This window comes from Megalopta genalis, chromosome 16 (genome assembly GCF_051020955.1).
Source record: "Megalopta genalis isolate 19385.01 chromosome 16, iyMegGena1_principal, whole genome shotgun sequence".
Taxonomy (NCBI): Eukaryota; Metazoa; Arthropoda; class Insecta; order Hymenoptera; family Halictidae; genus Megalopta; species Megalopta genalis.
The window spans coordinates 537,175-552,826 of record NC_135028.1 but is presented as its reverse complement, the minus strand read 5'-3'; the positions used below and the strand labels follow the sequence as shown (position 1 = coordinate 552,826).

General features: G+C 45.1%; 1 protein-coding gene across 4 annotated transcripts in view; it reads left to right on the top strand.

The window, feature by feature from the left end:
• Positions 1 to 15,652, top strand: part of NLG-5 (neuroligin 5) — a 219,125-nt gene that overhangs the window by 139,921 nt on the left and 63,552 nt on the right. For all 4 annotated transcript variants that reach the window (XM_076526903.1, XM_076526900.1, XM_033477480.2 and 1 more), the window contains one exon: positions 13,307 to 13,486. The gene's annotated coding sequence lies outside the window, so the exon portion shown is untranslated. The remainder of the gene's footprint in view (positions 1 to 13,306; positions 13,487 to 15,652) is intronic.

Below are 15,652 nucleotides of genomic sequence, written 5' to 3'. Positions count from 1 at the left end.
AGTCGCGGGAGCAGAATTTAATCAATGAGCCGGGCGAAACCGCCGTCGAATCCGGCGCACCAACATCGCCGCCACTCGACGAAACATTGTTACGGGATCTAACGAGTTTTTCCGCGGCCGGGCTTTCGCCCCGGGGTAACCCGAATCCTTGAAAATATGCGCATCAATTTACCGGACCCGCCGCAGAAACACCGGCCGCGGAAGAAAAGGCGAACGCCGGCACAGCGAGATACGATTTCGTTCGGTGTATTCGCGTTACTCGTCCGCGAAAAATACGGCGCAGCCGTAAAAACTAACAGTCCTTTTCTGTAGCTACCTAAATTATTAATGAATTTGACCGCGAAGCGTCCGTTGCACTTGTCTACCCGATACGCAACCTCGTTCTGCTCGACCAGGTCGATATGAACCCGATTTACCGGGCAAACGGGCCAAAAATGCATTCTAATTTTGCAAACTTCGTCGGATGCGTCAACAAATTATGTTTTTCGTTGATAACTCGTTAACGGTGCCTCGGAGAACATTTTTGTAAAGGAAGAAGCTGCTTCAAATTATCCGAGGAACCCGCCATTTCCGGATTGCGAGACATTCTTAGGACACTCTGTGTATACTATTATATACATTTATATGACTATAAACAAATCATAAGATCGTGTAAAATAGAGGCATAAAACTAGTAATAAAAATTTGACACGTAAAAATTGAACGAACAAGATCACCGGAAATCTGAAATCCCCGTGATGTATAAAGTTTGTAGCGTGCACGTGCCGGCACTGATTAGCGGTCGACCATGTCCGTCGTTTTTTGCCATGATTGCAATAAAATGCTCGAGTAAACGGCCGATAGCCGAGTGACGAGGGGGAAATCGCGTATCGATCGCTCGTCGAGGGCCAATGACCGAGTATAATTTAAATAACACGGTATTTTTGCGAGCGAAACGTGGTTCGCGGCGATACCGGCGCAAGCTAATTGTCGTAATTAGATCCGCGTCGATTGCTTTGGTGGAACAATTAAAATCTCGTCCGCGTAATCCGCGGGCTGTCACGCGCGATGATTCGACGTAACAAGTTCCGCGGATATCGTCGGCGACTACGAAAAAATGAAACTATGTGTCCGAGGCGGGCTTTAAAACGATAGCGAGAAGCGGTCCGCTAACAACGTTCTCGTTTATTGGCTCTACTCGGCTCCGGCCGTGTACCAAACAACGGTAATCCACTAACGGTTCGGTTGTTAGAAGAAACTTAGAGCTTCGGAGCTTTTGAAGCTTTAGCATCAGGAGTTTAGGCTTCGTGACCATGGCAGCACGGAGTTTAGGAGCGGCGGAACTTCGAAGCTGGCCAACTCTCGCTCTTCGGAACTTTGAATCCTTGCGACGGAGAATCCTTGAATTTTTAGATATCGAACTCTTCGCTAAACTTTTGTCCGTTTTAAGCCCCTCGGAGAACGAAATTGCGAATTCGATTAAGTTATCGTAGCGAAGCCCGTTGCTACGGAGTGACCAATCGCTGCGCCTTTGTTTCATTTTCGGGTGTAATTAACTTTACAATCGACGAACAAAACGTATTGGACGTTTTTATTGTTTTATTTCGTTTACTCGTTAATAAACAAATTTAATATGTCTCGTAAATACGGCACAGCAATTGGCCACCGCACAGCAACCGGCTCGACTACCCTATTCTTCCATATTCGTGCGCCTTTATTTTTTGTCTACTGAAGTAAATTTTAGTTTAACCAACTCTGGATCTTCGGCATCGTTGATCTTCGGATCGTGGACTTTTGCATCCAAGGTCTATAGATCTTTAGAAGTTAAACAATTTAAATCCGTGGTTCTGTGAATCTTGGGAGCTTTTAACTCGCGAAACTTACGGTCGCAAATCATTGGATATCATTTAGAACTTCTGAATTTATGGATCCTCGAATCGCGAACACTCGGAATTGTTTAAATCTGAATTCGTAAGCCGCCCCTCCCCGCTCCTTCGATTCGAAATCCAGCTTATTTTTCCAGCAGTCTCGGCTGAAAATACGAATTCGCGAGAGTTGTTCCGATTTCATACGCTTCGTAACGATTTCATATGCATCGATTTAATAGAATATCGCTACCATAATTATCGAACGAATCGCATCGACTCTTTTACGAGAGTTCTTGGGTGTACTCGCGGGTGGACACCTCGTTGCTCGGAGGCCAAAAGTGAACTCTATATTTCTAGGTAGATGTTAATGAACATTGCTCTGCGAATAGATACACATACAGATATGTATGTGTGTGTGCATACGTGGCAGCGCGCGTTGCACGTGTGTCGAGAGGGTCTTTCGGGATGCGACGCGAGTGGTGCTTAATAAAGGTAGCCGAAGCAATTTAACGGAATTGAGAGGCAAGAAATTTCTTCGAATAGAATGTCGTTCGGTCTATGCACGCTCGAACGAACCGAGTGTCACGGAATGCTCTGGACAAATTAATCGCAATTAGATTCCCGTAATCGATCGACCCGACGCGAGTTGGCTGGAAAGAAGCCTCGGAAACTTGTTAGCCCGATTAACAATCGCAATTGTCACCGTCGAAATTCGATAACTTCGATTCGACCAAGAATTTTCGGTTTTACTTCGATAAAATATTCGAACTTTATGAAATGTTTGAGATCGGCGTGGCAGTCGGAGTGTCAACCAAATCATTGAACAGCTGATTCGACGGCACTTAAAACACAAAAAAAATCCGCGTCTTCGCATCGTTGCGATCGGTAGAATTATCATCTTTCTCCTATCGCTGATTAATTCTCGATTTTTACACGAACAGAAAACGAACCTCCCGCCGGGCCCAATATTTCGAAACAAGCGAATAACTGGACTCGCTTGAAATTGTAATTTAATCGCTGATTTCATAAACTGATTCACTGTTCGTTCATTAAAATTCCTTCTATCTCTGTCCCATCTACATTTTCGGAACGGGCAGAACGGCCAATAAAATAGTAATTATGCATTGTTCTTGGCAGCCGTAATTCCACGTGATGGCCGCTTAATGATTTAATATTAAACGTTCGTTTTATCGGGCAACTTGTTTGAACAAGATATTTCATCAACTGGCCGGCTCGATTATCGAGTTCGTTGCAACTCTTCCGCGTCGAAACAACACCGAATCGTCCGTATTCGAACACTTTCGGAATTGTATATCGTATACGAAACGCTTCGCGGAGGGCATGCAGTTAACGAACTCGAGATTTTACGAAAATCCGTACACCCCCTTTTCGCATGCGACGCATGGGTGCAGGACCCATCTTCGCGCTCGCGAGGCATAATGGACGCTGTCGCGCGAAGTCGCCGAGCACGTCCGAAGGGAGAACGACAAAGGAGAAACAAAAGAGCGAGTGGCGTGCGAACCGCGGGAAACAATTTCAGCTTGATGTACCGGGTGGCCTTGGCAGGACAGCGCGATTTAACTTTATTCGTATTCGTAATACGCTTCCCTCTTATCAATTAAAAAGTACGATAATGTCTCCCTTACCGACGCTCGGATTGTCCGCGAAATTTGACGCCCAGATTGCGCACAAAAATTATCCGAGCCTTGCAACTCGTTTTTATATTATAGTTGTTGACAATCGATAACCACAAAAAACGAGCCACAAGGCTCGAACAATCGTATCTCCAATTTTCCAAATTGTCCATTTCTGTGGACAATCTGAGCGTCAATTAGGGAGTCCTCGTTCACCCTATGCACCCTAATTCTTCCTGATCGACGCTCAGCTTGGAAACAAAAATGGAGAGATGCGGGATATTACGAAAGCAGGCTTTTGGGGCAAACAATTAATAAAGTTGGTCATATACAAGAACGTGCGCAGCTTGTTCCGTTCTTCTTCGCGATTCTGCATTGCCCGCCGTTGGTGTATCATTTCTGAACAAACTCTTGAAGCGAGATGATACAGCAAACTTTCAGAGTGTAATCTGCTACGCGTCCAAAGAAGTTTGTTAGCGTCTTTCAAATCTTCAAGAATGAAACAGTTCCTTGTCGCGAGTTCTATGTTGATCGCAACTGAAACAACAATATATTCCCTTCCTTGACTATTGCTCGTTCTGAAGTTGGCTTTCAACGAGGAGAACTTCATAAAACCGATGTAAATACAGTGAATTCTCCTTAGAATTCTTCGAAAATATTATTCGTCCATGATCCAATAAATTATTCGAATTTATAGAGGGTGACTCGTTTCACTCTCGCCTCAATTTCTCTCGTAAGTTATTACGGTATTATATTTATAAAAATGCAGCAATCTACGGATCGATTAGCAAAAAATTTGATAACGCGAAACAATGGCCCGTGAATCGGTCGCGAGCCGACGAATCGAAGCGATACGCGGGAATAAAAAAAGCAAAAGCTCCGGTTATATATGTAATTTGTTAAATTCTAGAGCGGCCACGTGACAGACTCTGCGTGCTCATTTAACAGGAGCGTTGTATTTTAATTGACGTTTATCGGGAAGCCCGACGGAGCAATGTGTCCGCAGCAATTTACTCGGAATCAGATATTTTAATCCCCATTAGTCATGACCGTAGACACCGATGATTTATCGATGCATACATTTTTCACGATCCCTTTAATTAGTTCGGCCGATCGGCGCGCGGCGCGCGTCCGCGTTTTAACGTATTTGGCCGCATTTCCGTCCGACTGTTTTCGAATAAGCTCTCTCGACTAATTACGCAATCGTTTCGGCTCGATGATGGCCAGCGCCAGATAAATCTATCACCGGGACGGCAGATTGTGTAACGCCGGACAAAGATTTCATAACTGTTCCATGGCCGCGGTTTCGCGGTAACCGGTGAACGGCTGAAACGAATACATTCGGCCGCTCGTTGAACCATTTTTCAGCAGTTAGCACTTGATCTGTCAACAAGGATTTTTTAGAATCGTTCCACCGGTTATTCCCGATTTCGGTCGCGTACCCGATTCGCTCGATTCTCTCTTTCCGAATTCCGATTCTTTTTATCGGAGTTTCCGGCAGTCTCGTTGAAAAGCCAAAGTTTCAACCTTTAAGTCGACGCAAAGTTTCAAAAACTGCTCAAGCTTTACGCGTTTAACTTTAACAAAGAAGTAATTAATTTGGATTTAAATCCATCGACAAATATAAAATTAATTTTAGCTCGAAAATAAACCGAAGACACGGTAACGAGCTAGCCCGCAGTAATTGACTCCGCTATCGTCCACGTGGACGGAACATTCGCCGCTTAATTATTTTACCGAGTAATTAACTCTAGATCGAATCGACGAGAATTCGTGAACAAAATTCCTTCGGTTTCCGTATCGCCGAATGCACTTACGCATTCGGCCGCAGGCAATACTATTCTACCGCCCCTTCAAACGCACTCAATCCCGACCGTATCGTCAGCGCTACGGTCGTACTTGTCTGCCGGAAAGATAGTTCTCCACTACTGACTGTGCATCCAGGGCGGCTTTCTACCGTTTGGTCAATAATGGACCGTGTTCTACGCGCGAGACTAGAAGACCGTTCCGTTTGTTCAATCGAGTAGGTACGATACCGTTAAAATTCTTATCCCGCCATTCCGTTCTATTGCCGAGCGATCTTAATCCGCACTCCACGCAATGGTGATACGATGATACCGAAAATAAACCGAAGACACGGTAACGAGCTAGCCCACTGTTTTATTCGTAAATAAAATAAGTTTCTACGTATAATTTTTGCACGTTATATTATAAACCTTCGCGTTCGCTAAACCTTACTACCCCCTTCTGTTTCGTACGATCGACGCTTCATTTTGTAGATTCGCAGTCCAAGCATCGGCCTCGTCGTTTTCCGGGCACAGGTCGTATTTCAATTTGTGCACTCGGCTAGTCGAGGCGGTTCTATACTCTTCGCCGACGGTAAACGATCCCGCGCCCGGCGTCTGTCACGAAAACTAATCTATCCTACTTGTACGAGCTGTCTTGATCCAATTCTATCGACAACTCGCCGGTAAATTCTTGCCGAAAGAAGGTAGAGAGACACACACAGTCCAATAAATCGGAACTACTTTCGCGGTAGTTATCGAGTTTGCGAGAAGTTCGCGCGGGTCCGCCGAAACAATTTCGCAACATCGGTCGCGGTCATTCGATAACCGGGAAGCCGGGTTCCTCGAACACCCGCGCAAACTGCACACGCCACGAACTTTATCGACGATAGGGATACTCTCTTGCGCAACTTGCCGCGCTAATAATCTTCGCGTCGCGCGGCTATCCGCGCCGCTCCGCTCCGCCTCGCGGAGGAAGTTGCCCACGCGTGTCCTCGCGTGTATCCCGGGGTCCTCGCGAGCACCGCAGGGGAAACTTATGCGGCGAGCAAACTTTCCGGCGACGGCCGATATCAATTTGGTAAACGACAGGGGAGTTTTCAACTCGTGAACGAGGCGGCCGACGGCCCCGGCCACCTTTCGGATGCCAGCCATACCCATCGAACAACGTTGAATGCTCGCGCGCCACTCTTACGCCGGCGAACGCAACCTCGAACGCGGAGAAAAGCTCGAGACGATTCGCTACGCGAATTTCGAATTGCCCTCGAATCGTGGCAAGTGGCCTCCGAATTGCCTTCGAATCGTGGCAAGTGGACTCCGAATTGCCTTCGACTCGTGTCACGTGATCTCCGAATTGCCTTCAAGTCACAAGGCTCGAATAATCGCAGCTCCCCTTCCCAAATTGTCCATTTTCGTTTCCAAGCTGAGGGTCAATTAGAGAGAATTTACTGTATTCGTTACATAAACTTTCTACATTTGTACAACTTTAAATAGTCAAATTTGACATCCGATACCTCAGTCTGTTCCATCGTTAGCGAATTTTCAGAACTACATATTTCAAAGCCTGCTATTTCCCCGAAATTATTATAACTGAAATTTTCAACGTACAACGGAAATAGTTTGAAACAGCGAGAACTTTTTGATTTATAACGATGAAACGCGAATAAATTGTGAACACGATGTATATTTTGCTTCATTACCTTCGAATCGAGAAGAGTTAAGAATAAACTATGTTCCCTGGGTTTCGATCGGCAAGACCAAACGTTTTTATATGGCGTTCGTTTCTTTATTCCTAACCTCAATCTAACGCAATCGCGAAAATAATCTATTAAACGATCTTGATTGTTTTAATGGTATTCTAGGTAGCAAAGAAGTAGTTTAGAATAATGCAGAATATATTCTATGAATCCTAAAGATTCTGCATGCGCACAATTGGAATATTTTCAGTACGTTTCCTCGCATACGTACAAACAATTATCCAAGACTAATTTTCTATTCCGCTCTGTTTCGCGAATTATTACTCCGTTTAAATCTGCCACTGTTACGTCGTTTTACGATAATGCTCTTCCAAAGCACTGTTCTGGTTATGGTCGCACGAAATGCCGTGCTCTAGACTAGCCTCTGACTAAGTCCCCCATTCTCCGTCTGCATTCAATTAGAACACTCCCACGTCTGCACAATCAGATTTAATTAAACTGTATATTTCCACACAATTTCTGATAGCGCTATTCAGCTTTCCTCTACAACCCGAGAACTAAAAATTTCGCCAACTAACCAACTAACAACTAATTTCTGATATTTCTTTTTAAAGCAGTTAAATTTCATGAAGCAACAATATATTATTATTGCACGAAGATACTGTAAAATAATTGGAAATAAAAATAGATAATTTGAGAAAAGGAGGTACGATTATTTTATAGTTGTCGACAATCGATAACCGCGAAAGCGAGCAGCAAGGCTCTAATAATCGCACCTCTCCTCTTCCGAAATTGTCCATTTTTGTGCGCAATCTGAACACTAATTACTCAGAAATTATTGCAAATTATCGTCGTTCACGTTTGCAAACTAGAAACTCCTTAAACAGATCGCATTCTCGGGTCTGTCGCGCGAATATTATTCACGCTCGGGAAATATTTCGGGACAAGGGTACCCCAGTGCCACGATCCTCGGAAAAGAAATTTTTCAAGTGGTTCGAAATCATTTTTTTTCTCCTGACGGAGACGTCGCGTCGTTGCGGGAAACGCAGCCGAGGGAAACCGATGATAGAAGCGGGCCGAGGGTGCGTCCGGTCACGTAAGACGATAAATCATGCGGTTACCGCATCCCCGCGCGGATGCGCGGATGCGCGTGTGCATGAATTACGCTCGCGGTTATGCGTGCGAGAGCACATCCACGCTCGCGAAAGTCTGGCCGCGTTGTCTCGTGCGAAACCGTGTTCCATGGGCGCTCGCGAATGCAGACTGCAGCTGGCTTCCGCCTGCATTTACCTACGTCGCCACGGGTACTTGATATATATGCTATTTACAATATTGTCCATCCATGTCTCAGTCGTTCGACTCTGTCTCCGCGACGCGGCAATTTCTCGCAGAAATGTTCGGAATTGAAAGCGGCATGCGCGAAATACTAATAACGTATGCGCGCGCGATCATTTGCTCCTCGGCTGAACGTTGTCGCCAATAACAATTAAATATGGTAATTCGGACTTCGGCCAACTCGGGAAGCGTTACGACCGTGGACGCGAAATTTCGGGCGGCGCTGAACCGGCTAATGAACCGTCAAAGATCGTATTTCTGGTTGGTTATTCATCATCCGCAGTTCGACTATCATCCCCGCGGGACAAACTTCTCTCTGCCTCGAATTCGAAAGTTCGTGGTAACGCGGTATACATTCATTCGGCGCGGCGCATGTCCGCGTCCGCAAGTTACACGCAATGCATACGGAAAACGTTATTTTTCTCCGGGAGGGAGAACTTCTATTGATAACAACTGAATCTAACAAACTCGTCTGTATGTGTTTCTGAATTCTTGGATTGCTTTTCGCGATCGCGCCGCGCCGCGCCGCGACCGTGCCACGAGCTTCAACGACTTCCTTCGCGAAATTGCACCGCGCCAAAGGGGAACTATCCTATTCCGTCGAATGTTCGCGTTTCTCGCAAAAAAATTCTCCGCTTCCTCGTTATCAATTTTATCGAACCCGTGGGACGTCCTCTGCGTGCCCCCGCCGCCGCGTTTGCACATTACCGTTCAAAGATAATTGATCGGTTACAATGATCGTAATTTAGACGAACAATGGAAAATAGAAGACGTTTCTGTTCTAATCATTTTTATTAACGCTCGAATGACATTTTACGAGCGTTTCCCCGTACGAATTAACCCTTTGCACTCTCGAAGCTATTTTAATTATATTTTAAACATATTTTCTGATCTACAATGTCTCTGTTTTATATGATTTATTGCGATTTATGCATATAGAAGCTTATTGGCGAGTACAATAATGCAATTTTAACAGTCTCTTCGAGTGCAAATGGTTAATCCTTCCGCAGATCGTACTCACCTTCTCCCTAATCAAATTGACCTATTTAATGGGAATCTATATATTTACGTTTAAAGTAACACAGATTTCATTATTATTAGAAAACTATTACAAATAAGAGAATATAATTTGGAAAAATTTCGATTGCAAAAAGGTGAATGGCACATTATTAAATATTGAAGCCGTGAAGAATTCGGATATCGGAGGTTCCCATGATCGAGATTCCATCATAACCGAGGTTATATTCGGAAAATATCTCTCGTCCTCTCTGCGCGTTGCATTGTTCGTATCAGCAATTACGGCCACGCCTAGTTGCCATAAGCATAACAGACTGTGTCGCGGTAGATACGTTCTATAATAAATTGATAATCGTGTAGCGCGACGCGCGTTCAGGATTCAATGGGGCCGCTTCGGAGAAGCAGGTCGAGAGGAAAAGTAAAACATCAGGGTCTTTTTACTCTTCTTCGGGGTCGTGTCGGCCTGTCGTGACCCGCGTCCATATCGTGTCACCTAGCAACGTTCCGGGCGTCGTATTTTAACAAGTTTTTTTCGCCCGGCTACGCGTCACTTCCGGAACTTCATTTACGCTGAACGTCGAATAAACCGCCAGATCTCGTCGAGTAGTTTCGAATATCTTTTTTTCTCTTCTCTGCTCTCTTACCCTGCCGTGCCACCCCGCGCCGCGCCGCGCCGCTCGACATGGCCGAGGAACCCGTGAATCAACCGAGAGATTCCGTCCACGTTTTACAGCTCCGCTTTGACACCTTCTTCCTCGCCCGCTCCGTCTCCTGTTCCTTCCTCGGCTTCCTCTTCTTCCACCCCTTTTTTCTTCTCTCTGCCCCTTCTTTTGCCTCGACCTGAAATTCCGAGGTCCTGCTCGCCGCTGCCTTTTCATTTAGAATTTAATGTTTCAGCTGTTCTCTCCGGTCCCTGCTCTCTCTCTCTCTCTCCCTCGTTCTCTCTCGTTCTCTCTTTCTCGCTCATCCTCTGTATTTTTTCCCTCGCTCCCCGTCAGGCCGCTCGCCATCGCTACGAGCTCTTCGAGGAAACGAGGTCGTGGTATAAAAGATATTGTAGAAGAACAAAGGGAGAGGGGAAGACGTGAAGTAGAATGCTGGGCCGGAAAGGGTCGTTGAGAAAGTTTTTATCGGACACGGGCTGAAGACCTCGCTCGTGATCGATTTTCCCGATCGACCAAGTGCCTCCTGACCACTTCCGCGGTCGTTGTTGCGTTGGTTTCATAGCCGAGGGCTTGTCGATTCAATTCCGTCGTTAAAATGATGACTTGTCGCCGCGCGGCCAAGAGTGCCACTGGAAGAGTACTGAAAACATTTATTGCCGGCGCTCTTCGAATTCCCGTCGCACCCGCGACCTGCATAAACGATGCCCCCCGATCATCGAATAGAATCCCGCAGGTTTTCATTGCCCCGCCAAACAATGGACACTCGTTGTCGATCAAACATCGGACGACAATTGTCCCTATTATTAATATTAATTGCGCCGCGAGCGACGACTAGCCTGCTGACCTTTAGGCCGTATAAAATACCCGCGTTCATTCCGAATAACATCGAATGGAAATTTCTTTTCTTAATCATTTTTATGCTCGTTATTTAAGTATATATGTAGCAATTAAATTGTGAATTAGTCAAATCGACTACCTCGGCAATCTAGCGCCAAAGTGTCTTATACATTAGCAAAGTTATTTATACATCAGCCATGTTATTATTTCCATCGTTAGCTTAACTGCCGGTTATTTGCGAATTATATATAAATTGCAGCTACCAATTACACGGCTGACCAGATCCAGCGAGAACTTCTCGCGGAATTAGGATAGCGAGCACCCTCTGTAGTCACGTGACTGCGAACTCTATGAAGTCATTACTGTTTTCTATTAAGAGAATTTGCATTCTTTTCGAGGAGCCAGCTCAGCTGCCGAAAAAAGACTATACCCGCGCCCCGAACTTTCACAATCTCCGAGTTCGCTAACATCGATCGGAAGAATCTCCATAATTGGACGTTCGTCATGCTCTGCCTGGAATGGCCACTTGTGGACAAACTATCGTCGAACTGCTACCTTCTGGAAGTTACTGAAACACCGATCGCTAATTAGTTCCTCCTTGGAGGTGTGCTGCGAGACCGTATAATTATATCGATTGCCGCCGATTCAGCCAGCGACCGAGAACATATATTCGGACGCGATTAGATGCTAAATCGATATGATAATAATTGGCCGGCGCTCGTATAATAGAATCGCCGGTGCGCCTCGTCGGGGCGCACGTGGAAATTTCGGCGACCGACCATAATGCTGAATATTGCACACTTATTTACTCGGCGCGCGGCCCGCGCCGCGATAAACGCGCGGCAGTGACCATAAGGAGAAATACCTGATGCGGAACGCTTCTCGGGGAGTAGAAGATTATCGTCGATTTTATTGCCACCGAAAAGCGTTATCGTCGAACGCTTATACCATAGTTCGATGGATCGATGTTTCCAGATAACGTAACGAACTTTCGAACGTTTATTTAACGCGAGTAGAAGATAATACGAGCATGCAGGTACCTATAATGGAACACGGTTTTATAGTGTACGTTATGTGTTTCATATTCAACGTTCCTGTTTTGGGACACGCGTTCGTTGTTCCACACCAGGGACACTGCATATGAAACAAGGACAAAGAAATCGAACGTTCTTTTTTTTCAGTAGATTGTTACGCGATCTATTTTTTAACGTACCGTTTCAAAAAGGAATCAGAATTTCGCGGTGTTTCGTAACAGGTACTTTCACCTCGGCTCGCAATTTAACCGGAAGCAGGGATCCCCGACGCGTGAATTTCGCGGCAGAAAATCTCTGCGGTATCGTTTCTCGAGAGAGGAAAAGAGAGAGAGAGAGATTTCCGGGCCGAGATCAGTGTCTGTTTGAGCAGAGTCGCGCAAAGAATTATCGTCGACAAATATTTTTAATCAACAACGCAACGCGGTAAATCCGCGCCGGATGTTTTATCGGTGGACTTTTGTCGTTAGCGTGACCGATCGGTGTGCCAACAGCATCCATGCCACTTCGCACTCTTATCCGTCGCCGTAAACCAAGCTTAGCTTGTCGCTTCCTCCAATATTCGATATAATGCATCGAATGAATTGTAGCCCGATCCAACATCAATATTGATACAGTACACGCCCGGTGAAAGCTATAACTTTGCCGGCGTGATCGCACCTAATTAAATCTCGGGTATCCTGTATTCGTCGGCGAGACCCGTCGACGGAGCAGCTTTCAATCAAAAGTAGAACGTCGGCGAACGTCGATGCTTTTTCACGGTAAAAGCTTGCTCCTATAAGCAAGAGAGTATGCGAAATTAATTGGAATCGTCGGATAAAGTGTACGACGAATTGTCTTTGAAATTTCCTTGATTTTACAGCGTCGAATTCTGACACTTTTGTCGCCGAGAGTAAGATTCGTGCAAACTTCGAAGTAGTTCTCTTCTTCTATATCTTTTTATCAGGCATCGTTCACGTTGAAACGTACTTCTTATCTCCAACTCTATTGCGAAGTCATGAAAAACTGTGATTTTCGCAATCTTTGATCGTTCGCGGCTCGGTTATCGAGAGCCGTAAAATGCACCGCTGAAATTTTCGTTATACGTTGAGATGAAAAATTTGGAGAACGTCTTTGCTCGCCGTTCTTCTCAACTGAAACGTTTACAAAAATTTGTCTATGCTTTGTCCAGTAAATCGACCCTTTTATCGTCTCGTGAAAGAAAAACAGAGCTCGCGCGTACCATATTTATCGAAGGAAAGCGACGATTATACGATTTTATTATCAGGACTCGCACGCAACGTTTCTCTATATTTATCTAAAGGAAATGATTATAGCCGGTTCATTATAAGGAAACGCGGACAGTTCCCGAGCAGTTTATAACAAGTTCAAAGTTTTAGCTCCGAGGCATTCCTTTCTCGGGAGCCTTCCTCCGTAGCCGTTCTTGTTTAAATAACAAATTTCTTTTGTTCCGTTACAGTGACGGGTACGATCGAGCCAACGTAAAGATCCTGTGCACCTTCAAAGGACTGTTAATTTGCAACGGGCTCGAAGCGGACAGGAAAGGTGAAAGGAAACCCGCGGATTATTTCTCATGTCTGACACGTCTGGCGGCGTTGGATGGACACTTAGAAAGTTTTACGAGTCCAGCGGAACGCCGGTAAGTGAAGCGTTTATTTCTGTTTTAATCGGTCCGTTTGTCTCGACGATAAACCACGAGAGCCGCGTCTTTTCCCACAAGCTCCCAGCGTTCACGAACAAGTGTCCATTTATTCCGGAGACCGAAATGAGTCGCGCAGTAAATTTCAACCGTTCCCAAGCCTTCCACGGGGATTCCTACCCCGTCCCGCGACCGCTCGAACTGACCCTCTCCCGCGGAAATGGCTGACAACCATGGAAAATTACATTCCCCGCCGTGGACCCTTAAGACAGGGCCGGGATGAATTTCTTTGCTCGCTGTTCCATCGAACTCGGAAACGTCGTCGAGGTTACAACGTTAACCTTCATTTTCAAATGAGATTTTTCCTGTTAACGTTAATGTTGCTGGACACCGACAAGAATTAACGCTTTGCTCGGCGAAGCTAAATTATTATATTAAATTATATGTGCACATTGCTGTTGTACAATATATATTATTGTATAATTGCATGTTAGGAGGATTCCTGCGATCATTCGAAGTAACTTTTTCCTTAGCGAAAATGCAATCCGCGGCTTCGTTTGCAAGTTATCGACGAAAAACACTGACCAATGAGGGGCGAGCTCGACTAGCATTGGCTCCGCCGCGACGCGCCGCCTCGCGTCAGCCGAGCTCGCTTCTCATTGGCCACTGTTTTTCGTTAATAACTCGTGAACGAAGCCGCGGATGGCATTTTCGCTAAGGAGAAAGTTACTTCGAATGATCTCAGGAACCCCTCGTTTCTCGGAAGTGCCATAATTTTGGGACACCTCGTGTGTACACCCTGCGCGACAGATAACCGTGCGAAGCGTCGCTAAAAGTGCATGGGATAAGTAAGCAAGAGGCGCAAACTGTAACAACTGCTAACTGCATCGACGTCGAACTTCGCTCGTAGCAAAACGCATAAATAATGGAAACTTCGTGCAGTAGATAATAGAACGGACTAAACGTGTTTCCGCGTTGCCGGTGACAATAGATAACCTCGTAACAGTGTAAGTAGCAGTATTACATAAGTCAGACACTGGCGCGCCCTACTGCCCGCTGCTTCCATTAAGTTTCCTCGTTATGAAAGACCTTAATACCTCTGCAAAGAACGAACATACTCGTTCACGTACGCTTAAAATATCTGAATTACTAATAAGCAATCATGGAAACCTAAAGAGTTCGATTTTTTCCCAGAGATTTTCGCGTGTGTAGAAAGCCGTGATCGTTACATTCGATGAATTTTTTACGCTCTCGCTGGAATTAGTAATTTCCCATCGCGTTGAGAGAGAGAGATTTGGGATTCTAATCGTAATTCGGTGCACCCTACTGTCACATTACTCAAGGGTTAACGACATAATTCCGGCTGCGAAACGGAGCCATTCATCACGAGGATGATACATCGACTGAGCTCGCGAAATTCGATTAGGTAAAACGAATAATCGCAGCGACCAAGGTCGATTTACAAATGCGCGAGCAAAAATATATCGATCCAAGTAATTTGTCGTAAATCGAACAATTTGTTTACCGCGTCGTATTCTACTCGTTACGAGTAATTCATTGACAATGAATCTTCAAGGTTATTTATTATCATCGTATCATCTATTTATTGTTGTATCACGAGTTCATCGTAATATCTCTCAAATAATACATATACTATCGAATCTTGCATTCTTGGTAATCGCGCCTTTAGCAATGCTTCTTCGTTAAAAGCAACACCATCGTCGCTTTTCTTAATTTCCGTTGCAATCAGAGAAGTGCTTGTTTCATATACTCCAACGTTCGGAGAATAAGAATGAAAGTGTCGAGTGTAAAGCGTATAACGCGTGAATACACGTGTAATTATTTTTCTTTCGTATCTGTGCTATACTAAGAGAAATCTAAATAATTTCTAAAATCGAAACGAGATTTCCGCCGAAGCTTTTTAATTCGTTTAACCTTTCTACTGTTTTAAATTGCAATTACTCGATTTTTCCACAAACGCCATAAAATCCGCAGCCCGGTTATGGCCGTATCAAACTGTCCCTCGTCGATAATGATTCTGAACAATCGTTGCTTCTGACCAAAAACGATCGAAGCAAAATAACAATAATTGCGCAATAATGTTTCCCTTTTGATCGCAGCAGTTATCGTTCCCGGAAAAGTCTCGCGCAGGACTGAAACGCCGTG